The following is an 11628-nucleotide window of genomic DNA, read 5'->3' on the forward strand; positions in this document are numbered from 1 at the left end:
TTATTAGTATTGGTTGTGTTGACTATTATACTAGTATATTGCTAATTTTTCTTCTTTTGATTTAACCACTTTTTTTCGGTTGACTTTGGTTAACATAATACACATATTTAGCACACAAAAAATAAAGAAGGTATATCTAAGTGCGCACTACAAATTATTAGAGGCATTTTTTTTGTTGTTTATTTTCTTCGCCGTCACTAAAAAAAAGGCAACTCCTGTTGTCAAAGATTTTTTTTTTTTTTTTGAGTTTTTCACAGTATCCCCCAACCCGATCGGTCAAGGATTAATCCGTCGCGAATCTGAGCTCCATTTAAGGGTCTGTCGCTGGCTAATGGATTGCTGCATGCACAAAACGGGATTCGAACCCCCGACATTTGATTAAACGAACAAATAAACTGACCACTCGATCAACCCAAATTAGTTTATTGTCAAAGAATTATGTACTTAACTAATCAATTTAAGATGAACTTTTTTTTTACTCGTATGCCTTATGAATATTTTTCAATCAACCTCAATAATAATTCTAAAAAAACAAAGTTAGCCCCCTACAAATATCTTATCTAGCTTCTCTCCCCCTCCTCCCGGCGGAACATAACAAGTCCATTGAAGTGGGGCAAGTGGTGGAAATGCACTGGATTCTGGAACCTACATAGTCAAATTCACCAAGTCACCAACTTCAACAATTGGAGGACCATGTTAAAGCAATCATAATAATCTAAAAGAATTTCTAGAAGCAGGACAAAAAAGGACAAAAGAGATGAGGACATGAAGTTGTTGTAGTTGACTTGGTTTTGTAGGGGATTGAGCGGGTTGGTAGGGTGGGTCAGGATATGGAGAAGGCAGGCATTTGTTAGGAAAAATCATTAAAATAAACATAAACAAATTATTCCAAATAAAATGTGTTTGTTATTCTTAACACATTTTTTTTTTTCAAAATGAAGGGATGATTTTGTAATAGCATTGAAACACCAATTCTTTTTTGCCCACGAATAATTGTAGAATAAACACCATTCACTAAGTATATTCTTAAAACTCTCATGTACATTTTTGAAGAGTAAAAATTATGCATGATTGACATCTTTTTCGATGTGAAGATGAGTTATTCAAGGACATGAATATTACCAACATTTTACATTTTAAAATAAAGAAGAGAATAACAACTTCATGGGAAGAAGCATGGAACCCCTGCAGAAAACTTTGTGATTAATGGTCAATCAAAATTGATAGAAAAAGAAAGCCAAGGAAGGTGATATGTTCCAATGGTGAAATTGATGGCTAATTTAATGAGTAATTTTATATCATTAAAAATATTATTAATGATTAATTGATTATTATAAATCACAAAATCTACTCACCCTAATACTTCTCAATACATAATTTCCCCAAAAAAAAAAAATCACAAATTCAATAACTCCCGAACCCTAGATATCACAAACAACTCCAACCAACCACGAACATCTCTGGATTCTCCCTCTTTGGACTCCAATGTGACGTTTAAAGCATGATAGCCCAACTTTTTAAAAGTAAAAACAACAAGGCCCATATCTCAATGATAGACTTAAGAATAAGGTTTTAATTTCTTCATGACCAAAAAAAAAAAGGTTTTAATTTCTTGACCAGAATCACTTGTTTTGCATGTTTACTTGTTTATGGAATACAGATAAAATTTAAGAACATTTGGAAGTATCTACGTCCAATATTTCTATTTTAGTTGTAAATTTCTCTGCATGTTTTCTTTAAGGAAACCACTATCAAAAATATATTTTTTTAAAGATATTTTTTAAAAAATAAAATTTAACACATATAATTAATTAAACTGTGTTATTTTTATTAAAATTATACAGGACAAATCAGTTTAGCCAAAAAATTAATAAATTAAATTTTGAATTAATATAAATTAATATTTTTTATAAAAAATAACTACAATATCTATATATAAAAAATAATTAAAATATTTTTATTATATATATATAAATTTTGAAAACTCTAAATCTTAACCCTCTAAAATTTAATATTTTTAAAATTAATATATATAATAAAAATATTTTAGTTATTTTTAATAATAAAAATATTATAGTAATTTTTTTATAAAAATAATATTAATTTAGACCAATTTAAAATTTAATTTATTATTTTTTTATCAAATTAATTTATTAAACCTAATTTTAATAAAAATAATATAATTTAATTAATTATATATATTAAATTTTAATTATTAAAAAATATCTTAAAAAAATTACGTTTTAAACGTCTCTTTATTAGCTCCCTTTCTGTCTCTTTTTTTTTTTGGTTTACCCAAACAGTATCCCCCAACCCGACAGGTTAAGGATTAATCCGTCGCGGATCTGAGCTCCATTTAAGGGTCTACTACTGGCCAATAAATTGCTGCATGCACAAGGCGGGATTCGAACCCCCGACACTTGCTTAAGCGGACGAGTGAGCTGACCACTCGACCAACCCAAGTTGCCTTTCTGTCTCTTTATTAGCTCCCTTTCTGCAACGAAGTGTCACTCCTTTCTTATCAAAAGTTGCTCTGCCCTTGCCCATGGGCCATGGTATTAAAACAGGGAATAAGCCCATATAATGCATCTGCTCTACTCTGCTTCTTTGGACTCCAATGTGAAATTTTAAATCATCATAGCCCAACTGAAAAAACAACAAGGCCCACATCTCAATGACCAATGTAAAAATATAACTGGTTTTGCATTTTTTGCAATACAAATAAATTTAATAATATTGTCCCAAAAAAATAACTTAAGAACATTTTGAAATATTTATCTCCTAGTTTTTATACAAATTTAAGTATTTAACCATTATAAATAAAGTTTAATTTAATTTAATATATTATTATCTGATTAAATTCATTTCTAATGTTATTTATGAAAAATATATACTATGTCGATGTAATATACGTCATCAAATATTTATAAAAAGAAAACTTGTTTATACCTAAAATACGTTAAAAAAAACGTAATTCCCTAATTATTAATTAATTAATTTTTAGTTTAACCATTTATCATCACATCATTTGCAACTGCAAGTCCGCACAACAATATTACCTACCGGTCATACCCATCATTATTTTTATTTCTTTCAATTTTTAATTAAAATTTCGGCAATTTTATTTCAAAGGAAAAAAAAAAGGAGAAATTTCTCAGGAATATTACCAAAAAGCAAAAACCCTCTGTGTGTTTTGAGCTTTTGGAACACGAGCCTTGATCTACGCCGATGGCTACCACCAATGGTTCTTCTCCGGTAACTTCTATTCTTCTTCGCCTTCTTCCAATCCCTTTCCCTTTCCATATCCCTATTCTTCTATGTTTCAAAATTGGTTCTTGTTTGTGTTACTGAGCTGAATTGCAATGCCACAGCGAGCTGCTGAAAACACAGAAAACAGCTTAGAGAAGATCAAGCGTCAACTTGCTTCATGTTCTGGCAGAAACTTGTTGCAGGGTCCTCTTCTCAAGCGATCTGAAACCGTAAGCTGAAATTGAAGTAATTAGTTTCGATTTATATAGGAATGAAATTCGAAATGCTCATGGTATTAGCGGTCCATAATAATTCGATACAACTAGTTTCGAATTGGCACATGATTTTGTAGCCCGTAGTAATTCGATTTATTTACGATATAATTATATATAGAATTTAAATTCAGTTATTTTGAATTACATTTTACCAAACCAAATTCTCTCAAAACAAAAAATCATAAAAAAATAACGAAATATAAATTATAAGATTCAAACTGCGAAAATGAAAAATTATCCAAATCGAATTTATCGATTGAATAGAATCGCTCATATTACTGGTAGCGTTCATGAAAAGGTTAATGAATAAATTTTAATTTAATTTATTTTCTAAAAAAATAAATCGTTATTAAAAATTTTAAACTTTAAATAGTAGTTAGAGCATTGATTTAGGAATGGTATTTATTCGAACATTAAAACTACAAAATGTATGTTAGACGAGGAATAACTAAGTATTAGGACAAATAGTGATAACATATTTGGTTAGAATTTGCAAGTAAATGTTTTAAATGTTAGAAATTTAACGTGATTAGAAATTTTGTAGAAGTTTAATTGAATTTAATTTAATTTAGATTTCAAGTGTTGGAACAACTAGGCATTAGAAGATTAACAAGAATTTAATATGATTTAATTTATTTAAAAAAATTAATTCTAAAATGTTAGATTAACGAGGCACTACAAATTTAATTATAGTATAGGATTCATCTTTATGTCCTGAATATTAGACTAACTATGTGTTGTTAATATTTAATTTAAATAGAATTAATTTAGTTTAATTTATTTTAATTTAATTCGTAAATCTTAGATTAACTATGTTCAGGTTATATTTTTATTATAATTATCTATTTTATGTAATTTTTGTTTTCTAAATATCCATGGTTCTGAGAGAAATTTTTAATCGTCATGCAACTTTACTGATGTATCATCAGTATGAGAAGGTAGAATGATATGTTCCTAAACGAAAGGATCATACCATATCTGCAGACGACTGGCATAGCACATCTCGTAAGGCTCAATGAGAAGGTTGGTGCATTTGTCGAGCGATGACGTCTGGAGACATATACCTTCCACATGTCATTCAGAAAGTGCACGATTACGCTATAAGATGTGGCATACCAATTAGGCCTTTTCATTGATGGATAGTACGTCAGTGGATGCCTGACGGACTTCGAGCGATACATTGATGGTGGCTGACCTGCATGGGATTGACATTCAATGACCTTCCACAGAATGCAGACGAGGAGACAATAAGGAGGTACGCGAAGGTGTACATCATGATACTATTATTGATGCAGCTCTTTGGTGACAAATCCAGTATACGCATGCATATTCGGTGACTAGGTACTGTACGTTGTGAGATTAAAGGATATAGGCGGATACAACTGGGGATTCGCTGCTCTCTCGTAGTTATACCGATACTTGTGAGGTGTGGCCAACAGAAATGTAGTTAAGTTAGCCGGTCCATTGTAGTTCCTCCCGTCATAAATCTTCTGACAGTTCTCGAATTTTAGGCTCGATAAGTTTGACGCCTTTCATTAGCCGTCGACGACGAGGTTCTTACCATTTATGGTTGTCATCATGTCTAATAATATAAATTAAATATTATTGTCGTTGTTCGTAGTATATTTTGAATGTCAGGTGTTCGATTATCAATCAACATTAAGCGAAAAGGGGGTCGAAAATCGCACAGTAGAAGTTCCGGGCAGGAGATGTGAGTGTTTTAGTGATCAAACTTGCATTGTTAAGTTTTTTTTTTTTCAACTTTCTACTAGACCTTAAATGAATTACAATACTCGTTTTTCTTTGCCAGTTTACATGGATGCCATATAGCGCACGTGCCAGTCCCACGGTATGCTGTTATTCAAATGCGCATGCTAATTTAATATTTTTATAAATAATGAAGGTGCAATGAACACACTTTAGTAACTTTAGTCTTCCATAACATTTGTGTTAATGCTGTTTCTTTACTTCTTAATTTTTTTGGGGTGATTTTTATATATATATATATATATTTTGCTCTTTTATTTTATGTTCATTTTGTTGATAGTCTTACAAATGAGATTTTTTTTTTTCATTTTGATGCTTGTAAAACATGTCCAATATTATGTTTTTATAATTTAAAAGGAAATTTCTATATTTTAAAAAATAAAATGCAGCACATATATAATTGGATTTGGTGTTCTAAAATCTTAATATCCAACATGGTGTTGTAAATGAGATTGAATTCCGAATTTGCACCTATCCAATTCAATTCATGTACACCGTTAAGTGGGACAACCTGATCTATGTAACTTAAGGGGAAAAAAATATAAATCTCTCTCTCCACTGCACTTGTATGTTTTTCTTTGTCCCTATTATTGACTCACTTTTTAAGATAAAACTTTTAGTGATCAAGTTTGACAGAAAAAGTTCGAGGAATTAACATTTTCATTAAAATTTATCTAATATTTAATCATAAAAAAATATGTAATTACACACCATTAAATATAATTTTACATCATTAAAAATATTAATAATAACTAATATACAAACACACATTAAAATTGCATGCATGAAGCAAATAAAACTGATATGAGGCTATTGAAAACGACCTTTTGGATGTGTGTGTGTGAATGGAGGCTACTAATTGAGGGAGAGAAGCGTCTGATACACAAAACATATATATGGAACAGCAAATAATTAAGGTTTAAAAAGGATCACATATTGAAAGAAAGCAAAAGCACAAGATATTGCTAGTGGCTAAGTAAATATTAGCAACCATGTTTTGATTTGTCATAGCCAGATATATGTTTGTGGGGAGAGAGAGAGTACAATAATTGATGATATTTAGTACCATTTACAAAATGTAGTTACTAGATTATGAAAGTGTTATTGTTTATATTAATATCATTTCTTTTATGGGTTTTGTGTTTAGCCTGTATTTCTAATAGATTTTAACAAGTACTACTTCATTAAGTTTCTTTAAGCAGTGCTTATTATGTTCTTAATAATATTTATAAAAGTATTGTATTAATTAGAGATATTATTGTTGTCAAATTAAAGAGATGTTTGGTGCAGTCACAAAAAAAAAAAAAGAGATGTTTGGTGCACTTAGTAAAAAACTAATTAAGATAGAAATAATTTGAGTGAGTAATAATTTATTTACAAGTACTTCTATAACGTTAGATACAAGATGATTAATGCCAAACCTTAAAAAATAAATCTTAAAATAGTATAAATAAGTGTAATAACCCGTGCTATATACACGTGATAAAATTAAAATTATAATTTTAAATTATTCTATTAAAATTAATTTGAATTGTAATAATTTAATTAATAAATAAATAATATAATGTGCATTGTTCGTGTTTTTTTTTTAAATATTATTAAATGTATTAACTCGAATGTAGCTATTAAGTGTATAAAAATTATGTTTGAATTATGAGTTCTCTAAATTAAATTATTCCATTTAAAATATTTAAATTATAATTTTAATCATAAATTACAATTACGATTTAAAAAAATTTCTTTGATATAATATTACATTTTTTTCCACTTTACTATTAATATATTGATATTGCAATTCTAAATGACAGTATTTTACTGAATCTTGACTGAAAAATAAAATAGTTAAATTACAATATTTTAAAAATATAATATAATTTTCTAGCATAAATTATAATTATTAATCTTTTTAGAAATGTAAAAATTACGAGTTAATACAAATGATATTGAAATTATAAATATTAAAAATGGTTATTAGTTGATTGTAAATAATTATTAATATACCCAACTATACGTTGATAAACAGTGTATATTAATTATTGAGGAATTATAATAAAATTTCATAAAATGCAACTTCATTATTGTTACACTTACTTAATATACACTTTAAATGTATATTAGAATAAAGTTGATAATAATTATTTTAAATAATTAGTTTACGGTAACAATATATTAATAACAATATATTTACTATCAACTTACTTATTTTTAAATCAACTTGCATATAAAAAGTACTTATTATATAAATTATAATATTCACTTGAAATTATGTTAAATTCTAATAACCCGTGTAATATGGCGTACCCAAATATTATTAGCATTTATGATACATGTATCTTTAAATTATAATTGTAATTAATCAATTTACCACTATGAACATTAGTATCATATTTATAGCAATTAGAATTATAAATTTATGTTTAATTTTTTATATAATTATAATTAATATATTTTTTAAAATTAGTATAACTATGCATTACTCATTAAATGTTAGTTGTATAATTCTAATAAAGATATTTTTTAAAATAAATTTAGAAAAGAGAATAGTACTTTTATTTTGAAAAGAAATAAATTCATGAGGAATTGACACCTTACTTTTATTAGTTAAGAGAAAATCCAATTTTAGTATATTAAGTAGATTATTTTATATAATTATAATAAAAATAATTTCTTAAATTAGTATAATTATGTATTATTCATTAAATGCTAATTGTAATATAATTATAATAAAGATATTTTTTTAAAAATAATTTTAAAAGAGAGAATAGTGCTTTCATTACATGAGAATAGTACTTTCTAAAAATAAAGATATTTTTCTAAATTAGTATAATCATGCATTATTCATTAAATGCTAATTGTAATATAATTACAATAAAGATATTTTTCTAAAAATAATTTTAGAAGAGAGAATAGTACTTTCATTACATGAAAATAGTACTTCCTAAAAATAAAGATATTTTCTTAAATTAGTATAATTATGCATTATTACTTAAATACTAATTATAGTATAATTATAATAAAGAGAGTAATTACCCAAATCAGTCCCCGAGAATTTTAGAATCGGACATTTTAGTCCCCAAGGAAAATTAATACACACATCAGTCCCCAAGGTTTTACTCCGGCAGACAAATCAATCCCAGTTCATTTTCTGGCAGAGTAATTACCCAGATCAGTCCCCAAATATTTTAAAAACGGACATTTTAGTCCCCAAGAAAAACTAATGTACAAATCAATCCCCAACTTTTCTCTCTATTAGACATAATAGTCCTCCGTCCAAAAATAAAATAAAATAAAATAATTATTATTATTAATTACACAATAATATTGTATTATATTTTTTGTATTTTTTAGACAAAAATAATGATAAATTTATTCATTAAATTCTTATATATATATATATATATATATATAGTCACTCAATAATAATAATAATAATAATAATAATAATAATAATAATAATAATAATAATAATAATAAAATTATTAGATATTATTTTACAAGAAATTCAAAATTAAAATCATTTGATATTTTTGTATTTAATATAATCAAAAGATGTCCTATGTAAAAAAAATTATATATGTTTATATTAAAAAATATGTATTAAAACAAAATATTTTAATTTGAATTTATATTAAATACATATTTTTTTAATACAAACATATTTTTTAAAATAGTACATCTTTTGATTATATTAAATACAAAAATATCAAATAGTTTTAACTTTAAATTTTTTATAAAATAATCTCTAATAATTTTATTGATTATTATTATTATTATTATTATTATTATTATTATTATTATTATTATTGAGTGACTATATATATATATATATATATAAGAATCTAATTAATAAATTTATCATTATTTTTATCTAAAAAATACAAAAAATTATGGTATAACATTATTATGTAATTAATAATAATAATAAATAAAATTATTAGAGATTATTTTACAAAAAAATTAAGGTTAAAATCATTTGATATTTTTGTATTTAATATAATCAAAAGATGTACTATTTTAAAAAATATGTTTGTATTAAAAAAATATGTATTTAATATAAATTCAAATTAAAATATTTTTTTTAATACATATTTTTAATATAAATATATATAATTTTTTTTACATAGGACATCTTTTGATTATATTAAATACAAAAATATTAAATGATTTTAACTTTGAATTTCTTGTAAAATAATCTCTAATAATTTTATTATTATTATTATTATTATTATTATTATTATTATTATTATTATTATTATTATTATTATTATTATTATTATTATTATTATTGTTGTTGTTGTTGTTATTGAGTGACTATATATATATATATATATATATATAAGAATCTAATGAATAAATTTATCATTATTTTTGTCTAAAAAATACAAAAAATATAATACAATATTATTGTGCAATTAATAATAATAATAATTTTATTTTATTTTATTTTTGGACGGAGGACTATTATGTCTAATAGAGAGAAAAGTTGGGGATTGATTTGTACATTAGTTTTTCTTGGGGACTAAAATGTCCGTTTTTAAAATCTTTGGGGACTGATCTGGGTAATTACTCTGCCGGAAAATGAATTGGGGACTGATTTGTCTGCCGGAGTAAAACCTTGGGGACTGATCCGTGTATTAATTTTCCTTGGGGACTAAAACGTCCGATTCTAAAATCCTCAGGGACTGATTTGGGTAATTACTCTAATAAAGATATTTTTATAAAATAAACTTAGAAGAGAAAATATTGCATTCATTTTTGCGGGAAAATGGATTCATGAAGAATCGACACCTCACTTCCATTAGTTGGGAAAAAATCCAATTTTAGTATATTAAATAGATATTTGTTTTTGATATTGTCTAAAATTAAATTGAAATTATATTCCAAGTCTTAATATCGTAAGTGAGGTATAATTAATACCTAAAATTTTAATAAGTAAAGACCTAAAATAAGTTAATTAAATAACAACAATTAATAACTAAAATATTGAAAAGGAATTTTTAATAAATGTGAGAAATAAAAAAAAATAATAAATAATATTAGTGTTTAAATAAAAGAATTGATAAAGAATAATAATTATAAGTAAAAATAGTATTTTTATTTTAGAAAAAAATACATGAGAAATTGTTTAATAATATGTGCCATGTACATAATAATAAATTATTCAATAATTCGTACTATGTACGTGATAAGGTTGAAATTATAATTTTAAATTATTTTATTGAAATTAATTTAAATTGTAGTAATTTGATTAATAAAAAAGTAACATATTATGCATTTATTTTTTTTAATCTAGTGTTATGTGTATCAACTTTAATATAGTTATTAATCGTTTTTGTTAATCTACTTATTTTTCTTAATCTAGTGTTATCATGCATATTCCCGATCCCTTTTCATATGCATGATTAACAATTTTTTTAAATGGTGATATTTTAATTTTTTTCACGTATTTTTATATATTAGCAAGAGAGCAAAATCACATATTGTAACTCTTTTTTTTTCACGCTTTAATCTTAATTAATCAATCATGTGCCCACACAATATAATTAAACTTTTAATCATTCTAATTTATTGATGAATTATATTTCTCTTAATAATTGCATTACTAATCTGAAATACAAAAAAAAGTGATACATATATAAAAAAAAAACAAACTTAAAAATAAAAAAAATTCATATTAAAAAGTTTAAAAATAACATATCTAAAAAGAATAGTCATAATATATAAATTGAGACAATTTAAATTTTTCCAAAACTAATTTAATCAATTACTAATATTAGAACTAAATTATTTAAATAATATTTAATCTATTCTAAACCTTAGATATGTATAGATTAGAATCATTCTTGTAACAACCAACCGAAATTACATCATAAGATCGAACACTTAAAATCTGTACAAATTCAGACTATCTTTTTGTTAAAATTGTCAAATTAAATTGACTTTTATTCTCCTCAATGGCATTATATTAATGCACCAGAAGGCCGGTAGTTTATGAAAAAAATCACAATATGTTATAAAATTATTTTTAATACAAAAAGTTTAAGAGAAGAAAATTTAAATATAATACCAATCCTTGAATTGCATCTTCAAGGTTGGCACAAATTTTTCAAAACTAAACCTAAATTGAGAAAATTCAATCTCATTATATGCTCCATTTCGAATATTTTCGGACAAACATAGAAAAGGTGGATGGGATGTGACTTGAACTTGATCTACAAAGTTCCTTAGAAACAATTACCCAAGCAAAGAAGAATACCAGATTAGAAAAAAAAGAATAATTTGATTCTTAGATTTAGACTCACTAACCACAAAGAAATACTATATATAACCTTTAGTA

The sequence above is a fragment of the Arachis ipaensis genome, chromosome B7, assembly GCF_059453495.1.
Source record: "Arachis ipaensis isolate K30076 ecotype BB chromosome B7, ASM5945349v1, whole genome shotgun sequence".
NCBI classification, from domain to species: Eukaryota; Viridiplantae; Streptophyta; class Magnoliopsida; order Fabales; family Fabaceae; genus Arachis; species Arachis ipaensis.